Below are 22,210 nucleotides of genomic sequence, written 5' to 3'. Positions count from 1 at the left end.
CCTATCTGCAGAAATGAGCAAACCCTCAGGGTCTGTGAGGGCCCCCCTGCCCCCGACCTGCCCCCTCCACCAGGCCCATACTCTTTGGGAGGGAAGTTTCACCAGGAGACAAAATTCTTCAGAGGACAAGTCTTAGGATGAAGTGGTTCTTGGTCTCAGAGGGTCCTGAGCTGGTAGGTTTCTCCCAAGTGCTTTCTTACTGAGAACAGTTGGAGTCCTGAGGTCTGCACAAGGTGTACTTAGAAAGGGAAGGGCACAGAAAGCAGGGTCTCCTTTGGTGATAACATCATGCCTGCCTGTAAATGTCACCGGAGCTGTGTCCAGAGAGCCTGGGACAAGCCTGCCCTTGCCCAGCACTTCTGGGTTTCCTGTCTGCTTTCTATAGATCATGCCTGCTTGAAACTGGAAATCAAGGCTCCGACACGTTAACTGACTCTGCCTAAGGCCACAGAACCCCCAGGACAGAGGCGGGTCTGGACCAGGAGCTCTGACTCCCGGCCCTGCTCTGTCTACACCCCCTCACTGTGTCTACTTGGCCCGGGCTGGGGAGGCTTTGGCTGCCGTGGCCAACTGTTCAGCGCCTTCTGCCTGCGTCTACCTTGGACCACTGCTAACTGGCCTTAGCACGTAGCAGGGCGTGGTGGATGCTGGGAGGAGCTTCATCTCACGTCTTCCTGCATTTCCCAATCCAACAGGACAAACAGTGAGCAGCTGGGAGTTAGGCAGACATAGACTTTAATTCCGAAACTGCTACCTAGCAGCTGTGTATCCTAGGAAACTCTCGTGTCTCAGATTTTTCCTTTGTAAAAATGAGACTATAAATACCTCCTCAGAGTTGTGACAATTAACTAAGTTAACGTAGGGGAGTTGCAGGTACAAGATAAAGAGTCACACCTTGGGGCTTCCCTTGGTGGCGCAGTGGTTCAGAATCCGCCTGCCGATGCAGGGGACACAGGTTCGTGCCCAAGTCCGGGAAGATCCCACATGCCGCGGAGCAACTAGGCCCGTGAGCCATGGCCGCTGAGCCTGCACATCTGGAGCCTGTGCTCCACGACGGAAGAGGCTGCGACAGTGAGAGGCCCGCGCACCACGATGAAGAATGGCCCCCTCTCGCCGCAACTGGAGAAAGCCCTCGCACAGAAACGAAGACCCAACACAGACAAAAATAATAAAAAATTAAAAAAAAAATTTAAAAAAAAGAGTCACACCTTTTTTTCCTTTCTTTTCCCTGTTGCCTCTCCCCATGCTCCCCTTCTGAATACTTACATTGCTTTCCCACCAACCGAAGAGAAAAGTGGTCTGTAATGTTACAATATTAGTAGATTTCTTAGACAATTCTAAGTAGTAAAAACCTCATAAAATTGGACTCCATTCAGCCTTGGTAGAAATTTCGCTGGGACGGTCTCCCTGTGGTGTCTGAAAAGAGAGTGTTAGTGCCAAGATAAAGTGTGTTTGTCAGGAAAGGCTAGGCTTGTGCTGCAGTAACGTACAGCCCCGACTCACAGGAGAGGTTATCTCTCCGGGACATAAAGTCCACAGCAGGGCTAGTGGCTCTCCAAGGCTACTGCATCCATCTGGTGAGGCTGTGGCCTCACCTGTTCTATCCAGTGGTCCTGCCAGCTAATCACAGCCTCCACTCTCCCTGCCGAAGGGGAAGAAAGAAACTGGCACTTGCACAGAGGCAGCTTGCCGCCTCCACTGAGAAACAATTCTCATCTCCTCTGCTCACACCGCCTTGGCCAAATCTAGCCACAGGGGCTGTGTGCAAAGGGGCCAGGAAGTGCATTTTCTGTGTTCCTGGAGACACATAGCATTACCCTGCCATATAAGAGTGATTAGGAGTTCAGGAAGAACACATAATTGCAGGTTCAAGTATCTCAAAATGTATTATTTATGGACATAAAAAATTTAAGATATGGAAAGCCAACATCAGCAGGTGACTGGATAAACAATTGTACACCCACACAACAGAATACTAGTCAGCGACAAAAAGGCATGAACGGTTGATCCTTGCAACAGCATGGATAAATCTCAAAACAATTATGCTGCGGGAAAAAAAGCCAAAGAAAAAGTCATTCATACCGTATACATATATTTATTTACTTTTGGGCCACGAGGCTTGTGGGATCTCAGTTCCCAGACCAGGGATTGAACCTGGGCCACGGCAGTGAAAGCCCGGAATCCTAACCACGAGGCCACCATGGAATTCCCAACACTGTATGAATTTATTTATATAAAATACTAGAAAAGGCCAACAAATCCACAATCAGAAAGCAGATCTTGCCTGGAGTCATGGGTGGACGGAGGGACGGATTACAAAAGGGCATGAGGAAACTTCTGGAGGGTGATGAAAATGTTATCTTGGTGTGGGAGTGATTTCACAGGTGTCTACTTATGCCCAAACTGACCAAACTTTACACTTGAAGATGTGCAGTTTAGGTACCTCAATGAAGTTGAAAAAATGATCTTAAGAAACCGCTTCAGAATTATTTTATGTGCTATTTGCTCCTGAAGCAGTTGTCTCTTTGGGGTTTTCTTCCTAGAAAATGGAATCTCGTGATATATAGTCTGTTCACCACCACCATGCTCTCTCCTGTTTACTCCTGATTCACCTGGGAGAGACCGTTGCCTGGGGCTTTGTGATGAAGAGAAAAATCAGATTCAGATCCTGACTCACCACTTGCTTCCTGTTGGGCCTCAAGTAGCTTAATGAGCTTCTCCGAGTAGCTCCCCAGGCATGTGGGATCTTAGCTCCCTGACCAGGGATCGAACCTGCACTCCCTGCATTGGAAGGCAAAGTCTTAACCACTGGACCGCCAGGGCAGTCCCTCAAATAATATTTTAAAAAATCAACATTAATATAGAAATCCATGATGAACACTAAGTCAGATATTTAAATAAAAGACAAGGCTCAGTCCTGTCCCAATTTCTTTTCAAGCCCTTTCCCCAATGCTGGCAATTCTCACTGAAACTAATTCCTTCACACCCAAGGTATTAAATGTAAATACCTCTGGAATAAATGATTTACATCTCAAGATTTTCAGGTATTTCTTCAAGAGCAAGGCATGAAGGAATTGGAATAAATAAGAATTTGCCAGAATTGAGGGAAAGGCCTGAAAAAGAATTTGGGACGGGACTGAGATGGTCTTTATTTAAATGTTTGATGTCTTGATCATCACGGATTTTTGTATTAATTTTGATTAAAAAAAAATTTCATAGCTACTATTTATTTCGATGGTGGAGTAGTTTGTTTGTTTGTTTGTTTGGAGATCCCTTCATTTCTATGCCTGAGGTGAGTGTGCCCTAGTTCCTGTCTGCCAGAAAGACAAACGGGTCCGTTCCAGGTTTGCCTGGTAAGCAAGGTCGCAGAGGAAGGTGGTCTGCTGTGTGGGGTACACAAGACTTGGAAATAGACCCGTGAGTTTTAACTCTTTTTTTCTCCCCCCTTGCAAGCTGTGTGGACTTCTAGAAGCTAGGCTGTGGGTCTCCGTTTCCCAAATTGTAAAATGAGCAGGTTCCCCCACCCCTAGCGTGGGAAGGGAGGACGATTACCCCATAGTGGTTAAGAGTACAGACCCTGGAGCCTGGAGCCTGGGTTCAAATCCCGGCTCGGCCACTTACCAGTCGTGTGACCTCAGTCTTCTTCTCTGAGGTGATCAGAGCGGGTGCCAGTACTAGGAGGACCAATTGTGTGGATCAAAGGGGTTAACCTGGAGGATGTGTAGGCGGGATGTGTTACAGAGTCAGCACTCAGTAAATATTCTCCACTATTCTTGTCACCGTGCAGTTGCTCTAAGGATCCAAAATGTCAATATTTGTAAAAGCCCCTTTGCAGGTCACTAAATCCTACTGTTAGTTATTATTATCGCAGGGCCTAAAATTGCATCTAAGATCGATTCTCTGGTCACCTCTGCTGCTGGCTGAGTTTTGGTGGAACCCAATTAATTGCAAAGGGTAAGCTCTAAGTCTGAACAGAGGTACATTCATCTCTCAAATGAAGACAAGAGGAAGGTCAACTTTCTCAAGAAAACACCCCCAACGACCCAAATGGCTTTTTTCACATCCACTTCTGGCTTTCCCCTCCTTTGAAGACAGCACATGTAACCTCCTTTGCATAACTGAATCTTCACAGGTTTACGGACCCATAAAAGAAAGCAGCTAAAAGGGAACTGCTCTAAGGAAGCTGCTTAGAAAAGTAACTGTGAGTTTCAGAGGTGGAAGACTTTTGTTAATTAGAAACTGAAGCTGAGCATTTGAAAATGTAAAAGGACGCTCAGGTGCTTGGTTTTGGGGGTTTTGTTTTTTAGGTAATTTGAACATTTCCATTAATAGAAAGGAAAAAATAAAAGGCAGTGAGGTTTTCCTGGGTCCAACTCCTCTCTATAGATCTTGAAAAATAACTCTTGGACTAGAACTTATAATTAAATCCCTATAGATTTCTATTTCTCCATCAAGGGGCTGCAAACTGAAAACTCAGGAACAATAGGAGAATTTCTTAGGGCAGAAATAAAAATGATAGATGCAGAGACTGCATCCATTATACAAACACATATGGGGAGATTTAGTAAGTGAGGACTTAAAGATTGATTCCACCCTATTTGGTGGACATTAGAGAAACTTAAGTTTGAATTTCTGATTCCTTGGGAGAGTAGCAAAGTTTGGTTTATTTTTAAATTTTTTTTTACTGAAATATAGTTGATTTACAATGTTGTGATAATTTCTGCTGTACAGCAAAGTGACTCAGTTATATCTATATCTATATTCTTTTCCATTATGGTTTACCCCAGGGCATTGAATATAATTCCCTGTGCTATATGGTAGGACCTTGTTGTTTATCCATCCTATGTATAATAATTTGCAGCTACTAACCTCAGCCTCCCACTCCATCCTTCCCCCATCCGCTTGGCCACCACCAGTCCCTTCTCTATCTGTGAGGTCTGTTTCTGTTTCATAGACATGTTCGTGTCATATTTTAGATTCCAAGTGATATCATATGGTATTTTAATTTTTTTAATTGAAGTATAGTTGCTTTACAATGTTGTGTTGGTTTCACATATATATATTCTTTTTCAGATTCTTTTCCATTGTAGTTTATTACAAGATATTGAATATAGTTCCCCATGCTATACAGTGGGTCCTTGTTGATTATCTATTTTATATATAGTAGTGTGTATCTGTTCATCCCAAGCTCCTAATTTATCCCTCCCCCTTTCCACTTTGGTAACCATATGTTTGTTTTCTTTGTCTGTGAGTCTGTTTCTGTTTTGTAAGTAAGTTCATTTAACATTTATTTTAAAAACAAAATCCCCTTGACTGTTTTATCCAAGTGAAGGCAGACAGGCATAAGCCTCCTCTTCCCCGCAGGGAGTGACGCCCCCCAGTGTTCCCGGGACCCCAACTCCCACTGGGGCCCCCCTCCTCAAGGCAGGAGCAGCGGGCAAAAAGGGACCACCGTGGAGTGGTGATGGGACTGGGGGAGACTCCCAGAGAACACTCCGGAGGAGGCTGGTACGGGGTGGGGGGGCTCCCCACTGCCTGGCCCTTGCAAGATCAATGCAGAGCAAACCCTAAGTGGTCAGTGAGTCACTGAAGGGTCATGAATAACTGGAGATAATTGCCTCAAAGGGGAGAAGCATTTAAGCAGGCTACTTTGTATGACTGTTCCCACAGCCCAAGGGAAAAGGGGAAAAACTCAAACCCTTCGGCAAGGTTCCGCGTGGGTGGAGGGGAGTTGATGGCATTGCTCTACTGCCTTAGGCTCACCCTTCGCTTCTCCTCTATACTCAGCCTCTGCACAAACCCTCCACACTCCCACCCTCCTCAGGAAGGAAACCCCACCTGCCAGCTCAGGAGCTGGTCTGGTCTGGATCTGTGCAAACACAGGACAGCCCTTTCCCACAGTCTGGGTCACTGTCTGGAGCACTCCAGAGAGCGCTGTGGCACCCATATTGCGCTTAAGCTCTCTCTGCCCATGAGGTCAAGTATACCTCTTCATTACTTCTGGATTTTGTTTTATGGCTCAGCTGTGAAGAAGATTTACATCGTCATCAAAATGTAAATGCTAGGGACTTCCCTGGTGGCGCAGAGGTTAAGAATCCACCTGCCGATGCAGGGGACACAGGTTTGATCCCTGGTCTGGGAAGATCCCACATGCCGCGGAGCAATTAAGCCTGTGGGCCACAACTACTGAGCCTGCACTCTAGAGCCCGCGAGCCACAACTACTGAGCCCGTGTGCCTAGAGCCCACGCTCTGCAACAAGAGAAGCCACCGCAGTGAGAAGGCCTTGCACCAGAAGGAAGAGTAGCGCCCGCTCGCTGCAACTAGAGAAAGCCCGCGTGCAGCAACGAAGACCCAACACGGCCAAAAATAAATAAATAAATAAATTTAAAAAATGTAAATACTAAGTGTTGACTCAACCCAAACTTGTGATGTCACTAACTCAGGAAGCCAGGAGAGGGAGTGGCTGAGTGTGAGTGGAGGTGGGGAGGGGCACGGGGCAGGGAGGGGGGGTGTGAGCATGCTAAATCCTTCTTTTCTGCACTGGGAAAAAAAAGAGGATACCTAAAATGGAAAAATCAATGGTTTTTCTCTTTATTATGGGTTGTACATCCTCGCTTTTTTGCAAGCTTGATAATTGTTGATGTGGTTCTAGACATCGTAAATTTTACCTTGAGGCCTGCTGGATATTTTTTGTATGCCTATAGGTATCTTTAACTTCCTTCTGGGATGCAATTAAATGACTCGGTTTTGTTTGGTGAAGAAAAAAAAAAAGGACAAATCAAGAGATAACAATATCAACACATGATGAGAAATAGAAGTACAAGCACCAGAAGAAATGGCTAGAAGATTTGAAAGTGATTGCCTCTGCAGAGTATCTTTAGAGACAAGGAGAGTATGCTGGGAGACTGCTGGTCCATAATTGAACTCTTGACACCAAACACATCTGTGCTTTGGAAAGCAATGAACATAAATGAAAAACAAAGCCATCCTATCCTCTCCAAGGTCACCTCTGAGCCAAAGAGAACCTTGACGTGACCCCTTGCCTACGTGTGATTCATAGACAGGTTGTGTATCCATTTTCATCTCAGGTGAGTTGGGAGTGAAGGGGTAACAGGTTTGGTCAACTTGTTGGAGGTACATCTCCTGGAGGCCCATTCATTATACCATCTTCTCGGGAGTAGACGTGACAAAGGATTTGTTACCCTTTATCTTTTAACGAGCTGGTATCCATTATGCTCTGAAGAACAGCGGCATTGCTTATAACAAAACGTACATGTGGAGTCAATACAACATCAGGAACTTCCTGATCAGGAGGATGGAGAAGGCCATCTTCACCTGCAGTGTTTCCAAAGGGACCGGCCATAGGTCTCTGGAAGGGATCCTTTCACCGCAGATGGGAGGCTAGGACAGCTGGCCTCCCAATTCCGTCCAGGTCTCAGATCTTAAGTTTTCTGAGAAAAAGGTCTTAGACTTTTGTTGAGTATACTGCTGCACTCACATCCTTTTATCCACAGTATGAGAATTCACGGACGTCCAGCATTCACCCACACCCTTCCCACAGGTAGGGGACATTTGTACTGTGATAAGATAACATTGGAAGCCATTACCCAGCATATATTTGTTTTATGCAGTCATCATTACTGCCTATTTTAAAACAACGGGGGGAAAGTACCGATGTCAGCCTGAAAACAAGTAATAAATCTGCCTGATCGGGCCTGAGTGTGATTTGTGAAAGCCTATTGATGTTCTAGAGAACCTGGTTGCACAGGAAATGGCCCAGCTCTGAACTCAGGGAGGAAGTATGAAAAGTCAGAGGCAAGTTTCTGAGTGAGTTCGGCATGTCTGAGCTGTTCTTATAACATTTGAAATATGTGAATCAGCGATCCCGGTGAAAAGACAGATGAATTGCAGGGTGTGGAGACAAGAGTCACACCTTGGTCCCGAGCCCAGCTCTGCCTCCCAGGCTATGCAACCTCGGGCAAGTTACTTAATCCCTTTGGATACTGGCTTCCTCGTCTCTAAAATGGGCATTGCATCTGGAGCAGTTAGGCGCTTTCGGTGTAACAGGAAATCCAACCAAATTGGCTTTAAGCATAGGACATTTGATGGGCTCACACACCTGGGAGTCTGTAGACTGCAAGGGCTTCAGGGCAGCTGCGGACACCTCAAGTGATGTCCTCAATGACCAGGGTCTTTCTCAGTCTACACTGCTGTCCACAGTGCTGATTTCATTCCATGGGGCTCCCCTCAGGGTCCCAGGATGGCAACCAGAGCAATCAGACCTCCTGGTTTTCTTGTTCACATTTAGCTGAAGATAGAAACTAGCTTTTCCCGGGGCTTTCTCTCTAGCTCAAGGAAAACAAAAATTCTAGAAGCCCCAGCAAACTTCCGCTGAATCCCACTGAGCCAAATAGGTCATGAGCCCATTTCTGAACCCATCACTGCCAAGGGGATGGGACTACTTTGATTTGCTTGGATCAATCGGGACCCCCCCCCCAATGGATCTGGCATCCACACCCTAACCCTATGGCTACCACACAACAGAGGGGCGTGGAGAAAAGCCCCAGTGCATGTAACAGCATCTCCTTCACCTACAAGGTCGCTGGGAGGGGTGAACAACAGGACACTGTGAGAGCTTCTGGTAGGGGGACCAACAACCAAAGTCACTTCCTTTCCAATCGTAGTTCAGCCTCCAAAGAAAATGTAAATGCTTTTCTGGGAGGGAGTGAATGAACTATGTCATCTGTATGGAATGGCTCAGCAGGCTGGGCTATTAGAAAGCCTTCCAGGTCACCTTAGTCCCTGAGAGGTGAGTGCCTGGAGGCACAGCGGGGTCCAGGCTGAACTGCCCCACACGGAGTCTGCGTGGAGCTGAAGCGCCAGCGGCAGGGGCTTAGCCGACTCCTTTCCCTCTAAGTCCCCCAGCAGTGGTGGCCACATGACCCAGCTCTGCTCCATGAGATGGAAGAGAAGGTGGCTGCCGGGCTGCTGGGAACGTCTGTGCATTCTCGATGGAGATGTTGCACCCCACCCTCGCCCTGCTGACTGAAGGTGCGGTGGCCACAGCAGCTATAACATCTCGAGACCATGAAGGTGTATCCCCAGTACAGCAGTGACACCGGCCCTGATGCCAACAGACGCCCACCTCATTCAAACCCTATTTGGGTTGAGCCATAGTGGCGGCCTTGAAAACCCACCGTGCACTCTCCTGCTGCAGTGGGCATCCTGGGAGGCTCTGCTGTTTCCTTTCTGAGTCCATCACCCCATTCATGGTGAGACAGGCCTGGGACCTGGGCCCCTTTGCTGCAGGGCTTGCACCTGGACAAACATCTCCGGGAACAACAAAATACAAAGAGACTATAAGGGACTAAAAATAACTGCGTGCATGCACAGTTGGGGCAAATTATGGACAAGATACAAAAAGATCAAAAAGCCCAACTGCCACTTCTGAAGAGCTGGGAGCAAAAGCAGGGCACTGCGCATGCCCCCTGCCCACACCACCACCAAAGGGGTGGGCAGACCACCTAAGCCACACCTCTGGCCCCACCCCCTGGCCCCGCCCCTACCCTCACCCCATATAAGGAACCAGCTCTCAGCATCCCTTCCCCCACAGCCCCCCCCACCCCCGCACCAGCTCGGCGCCCACCCCTCCCCCCCGCGCCCTGAGCAAATGAGCAAGGGAAAGTGTTACTTGTTCTAACTCCCCCATGCTGCAGCAGGGACCCCAATAAAGCCTTGCCTAAATTTCGTATCTGGCCTCTGATCAATTTCTATTGATTAAGGAGACCAAGAACCCTGGTCAATAACAATGGATGGGAGGCCACACTCCCCATGGGCCTGGCTGGTGGCTCGGAGAGGCTCATCCCCATGAGATGTGGCCAGTTTCCCACAGGCAACGCTGGATCGGAGGCTCCCCCATCACCCTGACCGAGCCCGGCTTGGACCTGCACGGCGGACTGAGGGTTCCTACAGGAAAGATTGAATCCAGGGAGGCGCGACAGTGCTCCCTCAGGAACAGCCGAGGAGCAGTAGAGTGGGGCATCTGTGGAGGTGGTGTGGGTGCGATGGGGGTCATTGAAGGAGAAGGACCGGGGGCGAGGCGGGGACAGAGACCCTGGGGAGTTCTCCCACGCACTGCAGTCAGGAGGCTGTGTCTTCATGCAGGTGAGATTCAGGTGTGAACAGCTAGGCAACCCCCGTTTCCAAGAATCGGCTGCCCCAAGTGGAGATCAAGCACCCAGTGCCCAGGAAAGAGCGACTGCAGCCTCTCTGAGCGCCCATTCTAACCCGGGCACAGGGGCAATTCTCTTTCAAACACACACAGTGCCGTGAAAGAAAGAAAAGCAACTCCTATCTGAGCAGTAACTTGCTAATTCTGTCCCAGACATTATGTAGAAAGAACCTTAACCACCAGGAGTGTTGTGAATTTCTCAAAAGGCTGGAAATTCAATCGATCTCCCCCAGCTAGAGGAACGGGGGCCCTCCTGTTTGATGTGCAAATTATAACAAGAGTGTTGATTACACCAAAGCGAGAATTTACAAGCTGCCAATGTGTATCTCAAGTGAGAAGCAATTTGAACACAGGCGTACACTTAACGCTATTTCCAATGTCTTCCGGAAATAGAAACACCTCTACAAACTCAGTTTAAGATCACGAAAGCTCTTTAAAAGCTCTATTCGGGATATTGGAGCTTCCCCCTCTTCTGGATATGGTAATTATATAACTTCCTCCACTGTAAATCATAAGGAACAGAGTCGAGCAGGTGAATCACACTCTTTTTTACAGACAAGACATAAATTACCGTAATGACAAGACAAGACATAAATTACCGTAAAGACGTCCAACCCCAAATTCCAAAGCGCTGTCATCTGATAGAACGTGCCCGTCTCTTTTCCCACCTGTTATTCACAGAACTCAGCTTCTACAATGGGGATTCAGATAGAAACCAAGGCCCTGCCCTCTAACCGGGAGGCACGTGAGGCCACCACGGCCAGCTCTACTAATTTTCCAAGAGAAGCTGGAAATCCTCTTTTTTTGGTGGGTGGGGCGGAGGTTGATAAGCTTTAAAAAAATTTTTTTTTAAATTTTCTTTTGGAACTCTGAGGATAACAGGGTGAAGAGATGGGGCCTCAATAACAGCAGGGATCTGCTGAACCGAATAAGGAGCTGCCTCTTTGCAGAATGTTTGTGCAATAGTACTGTCACTATTTAAGCCGCTTTATTAGGAGATTCTTTCATTTCTAGCTAAAAGCTAGAGAAGTTCTGAGAGCAAGTGAGGTGGGCGTTACAGTCTTGCAGGAATTAGCGAACTTCTCTTGAAGAAGCTAACACAGAGCTGGGTCTCTCAGGTTTGGGAGCGGTTGCCAGTGGACAACGTACAGGGGGAAAAAGCCCCGAATAAGGAACAGATTCTTTGATCTTCTGAACACTGGAGAGTAAACTCTTCATATACAGTGAAAAAAAAATTTTTACATTGGAGCATAGTTGATTTACAATGTTGTGTTAGTTTCAGGTGTACAGCAAGGTGATTCAGTTATCCATATTCGTATACCTATTCTTTTTCAGGTTCTTTTCCCATATAGGTGATTACAGAGTACAATCTCCTGTTTTTCAATGTTGGCAATTAAGTACAATTTCTATAAGAACAGAGTGGGTTCCACAAGGCTGGACCAAGTCTCCCTTGCGTGACCTGGTTCTCAGAACCCGGGACAAAGCGGCAAGACCACACCTGCCCTGGTGTCTCCAGCCGAGCTCCTGGTGGGAGGGCTTCACGTGACTCTGCAAGTTCTGGTTCCACTGGTTCTCTCCGGCTCAGGCTTTCTCCTTTGTATTCCTTTGCTCAGGCTGCCCTGACAAAATACCACACAGCTTGTGGCTTAAAGAACAGAAATGTATTATCTCCACGTTTTGGAGGCTGGAAGTCCACGAGACCTTTCTCCTTAGCTTGCAAATGGCCACCTTCTTGCTGCCTCTTCATCTCTCTGTGCAGGCGCCTCTGGTGTCCTTCTGTGTGTCCTCATCCTCTTCTTAGAAGGACACCAGTGAGTGACCTAGGACCCACCTGAATGGCCTCATTTTTTTTTTTTTTTTTTTTTTTTGCGGTACGCGGGCCTCTCACTGCTGTGGCCTCTCCCGTTGTGGAGCACAGTCTCCGGACGTGCAGGCTCAGCGGCCATGGCTCACGGGCCCAGCCGCTCCGCGGCATGTGGGATCTTCCTGGACCGGGGCACGAACCCGTGTCCCCTGCATCGGCAGGCGGACTCTCAACCACTGCACCACCAGGGAAGCCCAGAATGGCCTCATTTTTAACTTAATGACTTTCTTATTATTATTTACATTTCTCTCTCCAACTGGGCTAGGATCTTCTTTTTTTAAATTGAAATATAGTTGATTTATAATGTATAGTTTCAGATATACAGCATTCAATATTTGCGTAGATTTTTGTCCCTTTAAAGTTATTACAAAATAATGGCTATATTCCCTGTGCTATACAATATACCCTTATAGCTTATCTTTTTTTCTTTTTTTTTTTTTATTTGGCTGCATTGTATCTTAGTTGTGGCACACGGGCTCTCTGTTGCGGCATACGGGCTTCTCTCCAGTTTCTCTCTAGTTGAGGTGTGCAGGCTCAGTAGTTACGCGCATGGGCTTACTTGCCCATGTCATGTGGGATCTTAGTTCCCCGACCAGGGATCGCACCCACGTCCCCTGCATTGGAAGGCGGATTCTTAACCACTGGACCACCAGGGAAGTCCCCAAGCTTATCTATTTTATACATAATAGTTTGTACCGCTTAATCCCCTACCCCTATTTGCCCCTCCCCCATCCCTCTCCCCACTGGTAACCACTAGTTTGTTCTCTATATCTGAGTCTCTTTCTTTTTTGTTATAGTCACTAGCTTGTTGACTTTTTTAGATTCCACGTATCAATGATATCATTTAGTATTTGTCTTCCTCTGACATATTTCACTAAGCAGAATACAGTCCAAGTCCACCCATGTTGCTGAAAATGGCAAAATTTCATTCTTTTTATGGCTGAGTAATATTCCATTGCATATATATATATATATATATATATATATACACCATATCTTCTTTATCCATTCATCTATCGATGGGCACTTAGGTTGCTTCCATGTCTTGGCTATTGTAAATAATGCGCTGTGAACACTTGGGTGCATGTATCTTTTTGATAGTGTTTCTCTTTTCTCTGGATATATGCCCAGGAGTGGAATTGCTGGATCATATGGTAGCTCTATTTTTAGCTTTTTGAGGAACCTTCATACTGTTTTCCACAGTGGCTGCACCAATTTACATTCTTCTCAACAGTGTACAAGGGTCCCCTTTTCACCCCATCCTCACCAACATTTTTTCTTTGTAGACGTTTTGATGTTAGCCATTCTGGCACATTCTGAGGTACTGAGAGTTAGGACTTTAACATGTGGATTTTCTTTTTAAAAGTCTTTATTGAATTAGTTACAATATTGCTTTTGTTTTACATTTTGGTTTTTTTGGCTGCAAGGCATGGGATCAAACCAGGGATCGAACTTGCACTCCCTGCATTGGGAGGCAAAGTGCCAACCACTGGACCGCCAGGGAAGCCCCAACATGTGAATTTTTTTTTTTTTTTAAAGAAGATGTTGGGGGTAGCAGTTTATTAATTAATTAATTTATTTTTGCTGTGTTACGTCTTCATTTCTGTGCGAGGGCTTTCTCTAGTTGTGGTGAGCGGGGGCCACTCTTCATCGCGGTGCGCGGGCCTCTCACTATCGCGGCCTCTCTTGTTGCGGAGCACAGGCTCCAGACGCGCAGGCTCAGTTGTGGCTCACAGGCCTAGTTACTCCGCGCGGCATGTGGGATCCTCCCAGACCAGGGCTCGAACCTGTGTCCCCTGCATTAGCAGGCAGATCCTCAACCACTGCGCCACCAGGGAAGCCCCAACATGTGAATTTTGAGAGACATAATTCAGTCCATAATACTCTCTACCGCAATTAGCCGTGCCTCAATTCCTACCCAAAGGTGAGGGGAGTGGGAATATGGTCATACCATACTGTTGAATTTCCAGAAGACCTAAGACCAGATCACTCCCTCACTAAACTTGGAAGCACTGAACTGATGTCTTCAGAACTGTCTTGAACCCTCAGACAACTCCACAGCCTCTTCCCCCTCTCCCACCTTCTCTGCAGGTCTGGGGTTTATAAACAGAAGTCATAGGTTCCTATTTCATAACACACTGTGGTGGGTAGCCTCCACAGACAGCCACCCGTAACTTCTTCCATTTCTGACTGAGCACATCACTTCTCCCATCAAGAGGTGGAGACGCCGTGCCCTCCATCCGAGTTGACTCTGGTGACTTGCTTTGACCAACAACATGTAGTGGGAGTGATCACCTAAGAGGCCTGCAGCTTCCACTTTTGCCCTGTTAGAACCCTGAGGCCACCATGCTGTGCCGAAGCCCGAGCTAGCCTGGAGGAGGAGAACAAAGACGCCCCACCCAACAGTTCCAGCCTAGCCAACAGCAGATTACAGTCACACACGTGACCCCGGTGAGACACCAGGCTAGTGAGAAATAATAAAGCATGGTTGTTTTAAGCCATGAAGTTTTGGGGTAGTTTTTTATGTAGCATTACTGAAACACCCCTTCTCAGAGACAACCCTCCCCTGTTCTTTCTATTCGTTTAACCATAGTCCAATTACTGTGCTCAGTTCAATGTTAGAGAACAAAAGGATTTCCTTCATATAAAAGAGAGGTGAACTGAATTGTGGAAATTTCTTACAGTTATGTCTTCTGTTGCTCTCCAAGCCTTTGTTAGACATGGTGTTATGTGTAGATACTATATAAGAGGGTTATTTTTCACATAGAAGATGCAAGCTACATAGACAGAGACTAGGCATTTTTGATGAGACTACGCTCACTATGGACTTAGTCCAACTAAGAACAAGGAAACCACTGTTGCACAGAGGTACTGGGGAGAGTGTCCCTCGAAGTACCACATACAACTCTTGCCCTTTGAAGTTTTATGTTTATGACGTAGTCAGCTGGTCTTCGCTGCACCATATTGCAGTTGGGAGTGTTTTGTTCTTTTGTTTTTTCAATTAAAAAAATGTTTACTTTATATTGGAGTACAGTTGATTTACAATGTTGTGTTAGTTTCAGGTGTACAGCAAAGTGATTCAGTTATACATATACATGTATCTAATGTTTTTCAGATTCTTTTCCCATTTAGGTCATTATAGAATATTGAGCAGAGTTCCCTGTGCTACACAGTAGGTCCTCGTTGGTTATCTATTTTATATATAGTAGTGTGTATGTGTTAATCACAAACTCCTAATTTATTCCTCCCCCCCACCTTTCCCCTTGGGTAACCGTAAGTTTGTTTTCAAAGCCTGTGAGTCTGTTTCTGTTTTGTAAATAAATTCATTTGTATCATTTTTTTAAGATTCTGCATATAAGTGATATCATATGATATTTGTCTTTCTCTTTCTGACTTACTTCACTTAGTATGATAATCTCCAAGTCCTTCCATGTTGCTATAAATTGCATTATTTCATTCTTTTTTAATGGCTAATATTCCATTGTATATATACCACATCTTCTTCATCCATTTATCTGTTGGTGGGCATTTAGGTTGTTTCCATGTCTTGGCTATTGTGAATAGTGCTGCTGTGAACAGAGGGGTGCATGAATCTTTTCGAATTATGGTTTTCTCCAGATGTATGTCCAGGAGTGGGATTGCTTGATCATATGTTGGGAGTGTTTTGTTTCTTAAAGTGAAAACCAAGGCACAGAGAGATTGAATAATTTACTCCCAGGCAAGATGTTGGTAGACTTGAGCGAACCTGGGAGGGTCTTGGTGGCAATATCGAGTCAGGCCTTCTTGGTGTCGACACAGTGTGATGGGAAGGAGTGTGAGGGGCCGGGTGGGTGTGCAATGCCCTGAGAGCCAGGCCTTGTCTTGTGCATCCTTGTAGCTCCTCCAACACCTTGGTCCTCACTGTGCATTAAGTCCCACTGACTCTCACTCTGTGTGTGAAACACTCATGTGGGTGGAGAGACCTGGGTTCACGCTCTGGGTCTCCTACCCCTCAGCTGTGTGATGCTGGGCAGATCAGTAAATGAAGCCTCAGTTTCCTCATCTTCACAATGAGACTACTAACACTCTTACTGCAACAACGACCAGTACTTCAAAGCATTGTGCTAAGATAAAATTTAGAAAAGGAATGTGAGAACCCTATCAACTGAAAAGTCAAAAACTGATGTTAGGGACTTCCCTGGTGGTGCAGAGGTTAAGAACCTGCCTGCCAATGCAGGGGACACAGGTTTGATCCCTGGCCCGGGAAGATCCCACAAGTGGCGGAGCAACTAAGCCCGTGCACCACAACTACTGAGCCTGCGCTCTAGAGCCCACGAGCCACAACGACTGAGCCCATGCACCACAACTACTGAGCCCACAAGCCACAACTACTGAGCCCACGTGCCACAACTACTGAGCCCACGTGCCACAACAACTGAGCCCGTGCGCCTAGAGCCCGTGCTCCGCAACAAGAGAAGCCACCGCGATGAGAAATCCACGCACTGCAACGAATAGTAGCCCCCACTCTCTGCAACTAAAGAAAGCCCTTGTGCAGCAACGAAGACCCAACACAGCCAAGAATAAATAAATAAATAGATAAATAAATAAAAACAAGAAAACCCCTGATGTTACTATTATGGGATGTCCTGCTTCCTCTCTTGCATCTTTTTTATAATTTCAGGACATAATGTGTCTGATGTAATGCAGGGGAGAGGCCTCCACAGGAAATTGGGAGACTTGGGTTTTAGTTTTATCTCTACCAGTTATTGACCCTGGGCCTTGGGGAAAATCTCTTAATTTTCCTGCATCTCAGTTTCCCCAGGGGTTGCAATCTTAGCATTCTATGGTTTTCTACAAGGCCATTGCTTCTGAAAGCTTTATGGAATGCCACTAGGCATTAAGGAAGAGCCTTCCGATCACCGGTGGCTGAGATGCATATGGCCGTGGAAATGGACGAATTTATTAAAATTGTCTTCAATAAACTGTCGTCACAGCTACATACCACACTCCTCTATAGGTATAAAACAAAGATCGGAAGCTCTGGAAGTATATTAGAGTCCACCATTAGAGGTATATTGATATTTGTAAAAATTAATTCACAACCTAGCAGACTCAAGCACTCCTATCCCAGTGGAACAAGTACGGCATAGGCTATTAAATACGGTGGTTTTATTTTCCCCAGAGAAAACTACGTATGACTAGTTTTTTTTAACATGATAACTGTTTAAATAGAAAATTATCTATTTTAAAATGTTACATTTGAGTGCCTTTAGATTTCCAATTGTATTCTTCCTCAAACTAAAACTTCAAAATTGTTGCTGATACGAGGAAATGTCTTAATTCAGCTCTTTGTCTGTTGGGGCCTTTGTATTGGGAAAGAAAATACATTCCTTTGAGAATATGAAGCTTGCTATGACCCTGCTGAGTTATGAATAATTTGTGCTATCCAGAAACAGTACTCAATTTTAAAATACCATTTTAAAGACATCATTTGTTGTTTGACTACTGTTTCCTATTTCATACAAAAATTGGAAAACTAGAATAACAAGGTCTGTTCTCCTGGGACTTCTACCCTCATTTGTTTGATGTCTCCTTCCAATTTGAAAATGCTGTATGTCACACATTCATGGTATAAAATGAAAGTGAGCTACCAACATTCTGTTTGATAACTTTGAGGGGGAGGAAGAAAAAATATATGACATCATTTGAAATCTTAAGAAGCAACCAGTATTTGCAATGAGCGCTGCTGTTTTCAGGTACTGTCCACAGGTCATTATTTCCCATCTTTTCTCAGCTCTCAACCCTCCCAAATGGAGTGGTCAAGGGCTCATCAATCCAATGAAATACAGAAGTAAAGAAAGAATCAGTGTAGGGCGGGACTCCCAGGATGGTGAAGTTAGGCACTCAACAGACCCTCTCTCCAGCAAAACAACTGAACTAGTGAAAACTACAAAAAAAGCAATCAAGTCTCTAGAAATTGCTCAAAGGGCATACAGCAAATGAAGAAAAAGTCATTCAAGAAAATCTATGAAGGGCTACCCTGGTGGCACAGTGGTTAAGAATCCGCCTGCCAGTGCAGGGGACACGGGTTCGAGCCCTGGTCCGGGAAGATCCCACATGCCGCGGAGCAACCAAGCCTGTGCACCACAACTACTGAGCCCACGTGCCACAACTACTGAAGCCCAGGCACCTAGAGCCGGTGCTCCGCAACAAGAGAAGCCACTGCAATGAGAAGCCCGTGCACTGCAGCGAAGAGTAGCCCCCGCTCGCCGCAACTAGAGAAAGCCCTCGTGCAGCAATGAAGACCCAACGCAGCCAAAAATAAATAAATAAAATAAATACATTTATTAAAAAAAAAAAAGAAAATCTATTAAACCTTAGAAAGCACAGTGAGCGTCTGTGGCCTTTGAAGTGTCCCCAGCTTCCTTACCTGCACCCGCAGCTCTGTAGTAGGGATATGCTCCACGGGACCCTCTGCTCTGGGCGGTCCCCAGCTCCCAGCCTGAGGCTGTGGTCTCACTTGGAGGGGCAGGCTCAGGCCCCCCACTCCCATGTTGCAGAAGCTCTTCTCTGGAAGTACAGCCAAGAGCACCAAGTCTCCCCTTCCCCACCTGCCCCACTTGCTCCTGGGGTAGAAGCTCTCCTCCAGATGAGAATACTGGGGTCCCTGCCACCCCCCCGCAGCCCAGCTCATGGACGAAAAAGGTGGGGGTTCCATGCTGCAAGGAATAGGCCAAGAAGACCAGGGCTGCCGAGGTCCCGCATACAGTTGTAAAGATGGGGCGTTTATCACTCTGGGAAAAGTGGGCCCCTGACCCCAGCGCTGTTCAGTGGTGCAGGGGTTGAGCTTGGGGGTGGAGGCGGGTGGAGGGACTGGGGAAGGCAGGCCTAAGGACAGAGCTCAGAGCTGTACTGAGAGGACTGACCTCACCTGGAGCAGAATGGAGGACTCCACGCCTAGGGACGCTGCCAACAGCAATGGAGGTCTCGGAGGAAACTAAGAGGCTGGTAACTTTGATACAAGGAAAGCAGCAGAGCAGCCAGAAGTGTAACAGGAGCAGGAAGAAGCCGTGCAGGAGAGTCTTCCTGGGATCACAACCAACGCTGTGCACATGCTCTAGGCCCAGGAGGCTCTGGGGGGCAATCAGAGCCGGATGTGGAGCTGAGTGTCCCCTGAGTCTCAAACAGACCCAGCGACACATGGAGACCTCACTGACTCGAGGGGCTTAAACACAACCTGTGACCAAACCCTGACTGAAAACGAAGTCATCCTGAGGTGGGAGATAGCTGGGCCCCTGGGCTGGACAGCTGGGGTTTGTCAAGCGGAGAAACACTGAAGCTTTGTTCTCACCCAGACACTCCAAGGACAAAGCTAGTGGCAGAAGCCGAGCTCTGCTGGAATAGAGAGATAAGAGGACCACTTCTGAGGTCAAAGAAACTTCCCCAACTGCACAGGAGCAGAAAGACCCCTTGGGGGTCAAAAAGGAGGGGACGCCACCCCATAACAGGTGATGCCAAGACCTCCACAGACCTCTGCAGTGGAATCCATCTGAACAAAACGTTGCTTACACAAGTCGGGGAGGGTCCTAGGGCAGGGCAGGTGTGAAGAAAGAAACAAGGTAACTGGCCAAAGGTAAACAAAGACCCAGAAGGACTGTCCTATATTAGTGATTTAAATCACTTCTTTACTGCACTCCTCATTCAAGATGTCCCCACTCCTTTCCCCGTGTGTATTTCTGCCTCACTTCAGACTTAAATAAATAAACTGTTTCTCTCTGTCTCTCCCATACGTTGTGCTATGTCTATTATAAGAAACTCTGTACCTGTTTTTGCAGTTTTTGCCTCCTTGAAACATTCTTGCTTTCAAACGGGGCAAGAGCCAGGGGACTTTGCTTCTAGCCTCTAGCCCCTGGTCGACTGGCGGCTAGGTTCAATCCCTGAGCAGGGAAATAAGATTGTGCTTCAAGACTGCTGTCCCTCCGAGAACAATCTGACGCAAGGTCAACTTCTAGGGAACCAGGCTTAGAAAGACATCTCAGTTGACCCCTGGCAGGCTGGAAGACTGTGTGATGTCCAAGGCTGCCCCCTGCCGCCCCCGGGGGGCAGTCAGAGAGGAGCAGTCAGACGACTCTAAGGTACCCCCAAACTGACAGCAGCTCCCAGCCACCCACGAATCACCGTACAGTGTCAAAACCTGACCAGCTCTGGGGGCTCGAGCACAGCGTTGACCACTAACTGGCTTACGAACAGCAGAGGTGATTCCTTGGGGACCAGGCCAAAAGGCAGGAGCAAGGTGGTGGAAGACTGAGCGAGGACCTGAGAGGCTGACACTGTGGGGAGCTGGACTTCGCAGGATTATTTCAGTCCAGTCACTAAACCACCCAGCAAACAACAGCAACAGCAGCTACAGGGGTGGGTTGGGGGTCTGCGTGTCAATATCCAGAGTCGCCCCAAAATATGATCTGAAATGTTCCGTTTTCCACAACAATAAATCACAAGACGTGCAAAGAATCAGAACGTGTGACCCACACACAAGAGAAAGAAAGCATACGATAGAGATTGCCTCTGCAGGGGTCCAGAGAGTGGACCTAGCCGACAAAGACGTCAAAAGAGCTATTATGAATATGATGTTCAAAGAAGTAAAGAAAACCGTGCTTAGAGCACTGAAGTAAGGTATGATGACAATGTCTCATCAAAGAAAATACAGTATCCCCTCCCCTTCTGTGGTTTCGCTTTTTGCGGTTTGTTACCTACAGTCAACTGGGGTTCAAAAATAGTACATGGAAAATTCCAGAAATAAACAATTCATAAGATTTAAATGGTGTGCCATGTTGTGTAGCTTGATGAAATCTCACACCGTCCTGCTCCTTCCCCCCAGGATGTGACTTATCCCTTGGCGCCGTGTATCTAAGCCATATATGTTGCCCTCCCCTTAACATGGGAGAAGACGTGGTATATACAGGGTTCGGTTCTCTCCTCAGTTTCAGGCGTCTGCTGGGGGTCTCGGAACATATTCTCCATGAATAAGGTGGGACTACTGTATCAATAAAGAGATAAAAACTCTTAAATAAAAAGAACCAAATAGGGCTTTCCTGGTGGTGCAGTGGTTGAGAGTCCGCCTGCCGATGCAGGGGACACGGGTTCGTGCCCCGGTCCGGGAGGATCCCACATGCCACGGAGCGGCTGGGCCCGTGAGCCATGGCCGCTGAGCCTGCGCGTCCGGAGCCTGTGCTCCGCAACGGGAGAGGCCATAACAGTGAGAGGCCCGCGTACCAAAAAAAAAAAAAAAAAAAAAAGAACCAAATAGAAACCCTGGGCTAAAAAGTACAAACTGATGCAAATTTCACAGAAGGGTTCAACAGTAAATTTGACCAGGCAGAGAAATCAAAAGGAAAATCAGAAAATACTTTGAGAGGAATGAAAAGGAAGATGCAGCATACTAAAACTTACGAGGTGCAGCTAAAGCAATGCTTAGAGGGAATTTTATAGCAGTAAATCCTTATATTAGGAAAGAAGAAAGATCTCAAATCAATAAACTAACCCTCTACATTAAGACACTGGGAAAAGAAGAGCAAACTAAATCTAAAGCAAGCAGAAGGAAGAAAATAAGATGAGGGTGAAAATTAATAATGTAGAGAAGAGAAAAACAATAGAGAAAAGAAATGAAACCAAAAGCTGGTTATTTGAAAAGATTAACAAAATTGACAGACTCTTAGCTAAGTTGACCGACAGGAAAAAAAAAGACTCAAATGATTAGAATTAGGAATGGAAGAGGGAACATTATTATTGATCATAAAAAAATTATGAGAACACCTTGAAAATTGTATGCCAAAATTAGATAACTTAGATGAAATGGACAAATTCCTAGGAAGACACAAAGTACCAAAACTGATTAAAGAAGCAGACAACCTGAATAGATCTATATCAGGCAAAGAGATCAAATTGGTAGTTTGAAAACTTCCCGAAAAGAAAAATCCAAGTCCAGTTGGCTTCACTGATAGATTCTACCAAGCATTCAAAGAACAAATAACACTAATTCTTCACAAACTCTTCCAAAAAATAGAAGAGGTAGGAACACTTACCAACTCTGAAGCCAGTATTACTCTGATACCAAAACCAGACAAAGATACACAAG

The sequence above is a fragment of the Delphinus delphis genome, chromosome 4 (genome assembly GCF_949987515.2).
Source record: "Delphinus delphis chromosome 4, mDelDel1.2, whole genome shotgun sequence".
NCBI classification, from domain to species: Eukaryota; Metazoa; Chordata; class Mammalia; order Artiodactyla; family Delphinidae; genus Delphinus; species Delphinus delphis.
The sequence above is the reverse complement of the archived record's forward strand: the minus strand, read 5'-3'. Positions refer to the sequence as shown.